This window comes from Mustela erminea, chromosome 6 (genome assembly GCF_009829155.1).
Source record: "Mustela erminea isolate mMusErm1 chromosome 6, mMusErm1.Pri, whole genome shotgun sequence".
In the NCBI taxonomy this organism is placed as follows: Eukaryota; Metazoa; Chordata; class Mammalia; order Carnivora; family Mustelidae; genus Mustela; species Mustela erminea.
The window spans coordinates 90,935,418-90,941,050 of NC_045619.1; positions in this window are offsets into that span (position 1 = coordinate 90,935,418).

The following is a 5,633-nucleotide window of genomic DNA, read 5'->3' on the forward strand; positions in this document are numbered from 1 at the left end:
AAGGAGTGACATTCTTTACTCACCTGGTGAAGCTGCTGGGAACTCTGTAAGCAAGGTATCAGGCCAACATTCCCAAGGGGCTTTATGGCTCCAAGTTTCATAAAGTCAACCTTAGTTCCTTAAAGCTGTCTGGTCATATCTGAGTCTTTTCAAATATGACATCCCAGTCAAAGCCTTGGTAAAATAACCCATTTCCAATGGTGTCCTGTTAGAAGGAGAACAGATTCTTATTGAACTTACGCAAATGACTGATTGCCATGGAAGAAAGAATACTTACTGAGACCTTTTGGTTTCAGAGGGTTCAGATAGAGAGAAAAGTTGAATGCCTTGATTTGTTTACAAATGAGCACTTTTACATCTCTATAATTACAGATAACTAGGAGGAAGTATCCTTAGTCTGGAAGAGCAAACATTAGAGAGAACCAGCAATGTTTAAAGTAAGACAAAACATTAAGAGACACAACACTATAATATTTTAGTTCATTTAGTCCCATGTTACTAAATCTGGTGAATGCAGCTTTAGTTAGTTCTGGAAATTCTTACCCATTTCAGTTTTAGGATTTTCAAGTATATCAAATATCTGTATTTGTCCTGAAAGTCCTTTATATGAATCTCCTTGAAGATAAAACTCATTTTATAAGAGAATTAAAACAATTATAAATGACAAAAACTCAGAATGGATATGGTTAGAGCTGAAGAGACGGGAGTTTACAATTTAGCTGCAAGGAAATCAGGTTACTTCTGTGACACATAACATTTCCATAATTACAATATCAAGCAATGATCTCTCAAAACATTAAAACTTTAGGAAATGCGTAGAATCTCTAGAATAGTTACAGCATTTTCCCAAATGTAACCCAAGGTTTATCATTGGTTCAGTAGTACTTCATGAGCAACTTCACATACCAAGGAAAAGCCTGAGTTAAAGAGATTTACAACTTAAATCTTGTCAACATTCATGCTGTTATGCTGGAAATAAATAAATAAATAAATAAATAAATAAAAAAAAAAAAATCTTGTCAACATTTTGCTAAAATCTTACAAAGTTTAAAGCACATGCCTAGGTATAATTAGGGATGTTAAACACCTAATAAAACAAAACATAGAAACTGAAATTTCTGGGCAGGCAAAGAGAAAACCATTTACATTTTCTTAACAGCAGATAAATTGACCTAAGAAAAACTTTGTCCTTTGAACAGAGAATTTCAGTTTGTACCAATGTACCTTTAAAACCCATTCATTTAGTCCATCTTGACCATAGCTAAAATTCCTTTTCTGAAGATTTCCCTTCACAAACATTCTACAACTTTCCTTTGCATTCAGGTTTTGTCCCAAGCCATTTCCTTCTAAACAACTATCTCATTTAGGACAAAATTACCTTAGCTTACCCTCAAGAAAATGTACTCCCATTCCTTAAATCTTTCTTACATAACTCCTACTTTCCTACATACAGAGTTTCCCTCATTTCCATCAGTCTTAGTTACACTAAGCAGAACTTTGTATTCTTAGAAACACCTTTAGTTATTAACCAATTGTGAACAGTTACAACAGAATTCTTCAGGTGGCAATTTATGAATCAGTTAAGTGGAAAACAAGTTTACCAACAGATTTAAATATTCTTAGTTTCTTTTCAGTAAGAAGTCAAAAGCCCAACCCTACATCCAGTAATTAACGACTAAGCGTTTTATCCTGTTTGGTCAAGACCTAGATGTTCATAATTTAATTCCATTTGTCATCCAATCAAAACTTTAAATTTTCAGGTTACCAAAGACTTTGAAAGCTACTTCAACAATTGCCCATTAGAACTTTGAGACAGACAATTAACCATCAGTTTAGTCATCTCTTTGCTAACAAATTTTAATAAATAACACAAGCTTATTTGACCTTCAGTAAACTTTGATAGAATAAAAGCTTCACATTTACTGCTGTAACTTCAAAGACACATCTTATCTTACTTAAACCAACAAACTTAACTTAGTTCCAATGCTGATTTACATTTCACCTGGGCCCACTCCACTTTGAATGTTTACCTGAGACACGCATGGGAAGATCTGGAGTGGGGGATGTTAGGTCCAGGGGGTGCTCTTCTTGCTCCTTGACAGTGAAGAGAGGAGCCATGGTTCATGATCTAGAGTCTAGTCATGCAGGCTTCATGCACATTGGTGCAGAAACAGGAGAAGGGGGAAACAGAAGAAACAAAGTGCTGCCAGGAGGCAGAGAAAAGATTCCCGGTTTTAGAGCTCATAAGCCCCAACAGAGGAGCAGACGCCATGCTTTTCCACCAGCAAGGGGGGAGGGGTTAAGCAGTCCAAGTCAGGCCAGAGAAGACAGGGAAACTTCCCTGAAACAAAGAGAGTTTCGGCAGCTGCTTGGGAATATTCCTTATGGTCTCTGTCTCGAGTTAGACTAACCCCAGTTGGCTCCAGTTATAGCCATTAACACGGGAGGTGAGTGAAAGAGAAGCCCCCACAACTATTAGGAGAAACAGAGAGAAATAAATTCAAAGTCCCCTTTGCTAGGGATGGCCCAGCAACCTGGGTTTACTAGAAGGCGGCTTATTTACATAATTACCATCCAATATGTCAGGAGAAAGTTTACTAGCTGACTCATTTGGGCAAACACATTCCACAAAAAGCCCCTTAGTCTGGGGTCCTGGTGTAGCGCAATGAAGGCCTAGGTATGAGCAATGCAGGCACCCTAGGTTCATGTGCCCTGTTTCCTGCAGAGGAGATTTAAATGATAGATCCCACTGAGGCCATGCAGTGTTACAGGAGCTCAGTACTTTCCTAAGTTTTGCAATCCAAATTATTTCCAGTGGGTTAAAAGGCACCCCAAGGTAGAGTCCTTGGGAACTGAAGAAGCCTACTGAGGCCATGCTTCCAGAAAAGTAATGAAGGTCCATTACCAAATCCTCTGACTCCTGGGTGGCGTCCCACACAAGGTATGTCAGAGGTTTTAGGTGTCGAAAGCAACCGGAGGCGTCCCTCAAGATATCGCTATTGATCACCATCCTGCCTTAAAAGGCCCTGGAGGGGTGTCAGTGTCCCTCCACTTCCCCATCGCATCCTAGGCTACAGATGGGTGCCTGGTGAATGACTAGGAAACTGTGCCATGCCATTGTCTGTCCTGAAGACTGCATACTGTTTTGCCATATTAACCCATGGAAATACTAGAAAAGTTTGGTAAAAGGAAATTACCCAATTTCATAGCTTTAGGCAGTTTGTAGAAGACACTGACAAGAAACAGTAAAGACTGAAATCCATCATGGTCTATGCGACATTCCAACACATGTGGTCCTTGCAGCCAACTTCCCTAGGAAACGGTCCCCGGTTGCCTTTTAATTCATCGGATACTGGTTTTGGCTGGCTCCCAGTAGAGGTCTCGTGGCCAGAAGTGGCTAGGCCAGGGGTGTGGAGGGGATCACATTAGATCAATCAGGAGGAAACCTCACACGGGAGTCTTAAGATTGGCAGCCATCATGGTGACTTAGGTGGCTGTCCCATGTCCAAGAGAGACAACTTTCTATAAGAACAGGAATAAAGAGAGGCCATCAAGTTTCTGGGTCTTATTGCCATTCCGGCCAGGGTACTAACTTACAGCCAAAAGGCAAACGTTCTCCTTCCCATAGACTAGCCACGGGCTAGAGGATTACAGCCTGAGCAATTGACATGCAACTGTTCCAATAAGACTATACTCCTTGAAAAGCCCTGAAATGAGAGTAAAGGAAAAAGAGAAATTACTCACCAATTTTGCGCCGAAGCTCAGAGTCCAAATGTAAAGACTCACAGCCCCACGTTGGGCACCATATGATGAAGTTCTAGAACCTAGGTGAGGTTCGGTGGGCTGAGTTCTGGAGCCGATGACCAAGAAAGAATTCTTGAGACATCTTTGGTGCAAAATGGTGGTTTATTAAAGCACGGGGACAGGACCCGTGGGCAGGAAGAGCTGCTGCCCCAGGTTGAGAGGGATGGCAGGTTATATACCTTGTGGTTGGGGGAAGGTGAGGGGAAGAGACAGGAGGTTTCAACAGAGTTTTCATGTTAAAGAGGGCCTACAAGGTGCCAGGGGGAGGCCTTGCCCTTATGGCCTGATCAATGTCTTTAGGTCAGGCATTAACATCAAGATAGTTGGGAGATTCTTGGTGGTGTGTTAGGATCCTGCTATCATTTACATTCCCTTCTACCTCAGCCTCTTCCAGGTTATGGTGGGGAGGGAGACATTAGGGCTTCAGGAACTGAGAGTTATTTGCCTTTGGAAATTTGTGGTATTTATAAGGTTACCTCCCTGTTTGTAGATCTCTGGGACATCTGTAGAGCAAGAGAGATTCCTTTCCTGCAGGATTGTGATCTCTGCAAGTTAACTATTTATCATTTTATGGCAGTCAGGGGTGCCTGAGGAATGCTACACATATTACGGAGGGGAGTGGGTGGAGAGGGGGTGCAAGGCGCCAGCTTTTGCTTGGTCTTCAGCCAGACTCCTGCTCCCTCATCAGGCACCATTTGTCTCCCGTACCCTGCAGCATAAACATACTCTACCTGTGGGAACCAGTGCAGTGTCAACATTCACTATGTAACTCGCTTACACTGTGCCCACACTGACCATCCTTCCATCTTCAGTAGATCTGCTCTTTTCAGTCACAGTTGCCTCAGTCCTGGTGCTGCAAGTGCCCTTCCCCAGAGTACCACTACAAACCCTGCCAACACTGCATCAATAGATCTTTGCAATTTGCAGGGCAGTCCTACTGGTGCTGCTGGGCCCAGTCCCATGAAAGACTTGCACAGACCTTGCCAAAACCCTCCCTCACCAACCCAGCCCCAGTGATGGCAACATGTTCCCTCTCACTAGCATGCAAACTTACCAGGCATTCTGTGCCCTCTTCCTCCGATATGTTCTTGACCAGAGCCCATTCACATCAGGCACAAGCCTGGCAGGGTGCAAGCAGCCCTGACAGGAGTCAGCACCACTCCAAAGTGCCCCTGGGGTGAGGGTAAGATAACTACACTCCAGTCAGACTGCAGCTCTAGCAGTGCGCTGGGGGAAGACAGTTGGACTGATTGCACCACCACCCACCAATGAAAGCTTCTCAGGGGACAACATGGGAGAAGAGAAGCACCGTGCAGTCTGGTGCTACTGCATCTCTGGAAAACACCTGGTCTGACTAAACTCAGTCTAAGGCACCCCCAGATTGATCCGCTAATACCACAGGGACACAACACTGCCCACAAAAGGCAAAGAAAGCCACTAAGATGATCATAATGAAGAAAAAAGTGGCCAATATACAATAGCAAGGCACACAGAGCACACATAAGGGACACCCCTTAAGTGCCAGGTTCTGGTGAATAAGGGACACTCCTCCGCAGGGTATACAGGATCTCTTCTTCATTAAGCTATTACTTACAGAAGCAGGAGACATAGTTGATTTTCCTAACACCAAAAAAAAAAAAAATAAAAAAGAGAGAGAGAGAGAGAGTTAGAAAAAATAATAAGGCAGAAGAATATATCCCAGAGGAAATACCAAGACAAAACCCCAGTAAGAGACCTCAGTGAAATGATATAGATTTTCAATTTATGATCATAAATATCCTCACTGAACCTGAGAAAAGAGTGGAGAACCTCAGTGAAATCCTTGACAA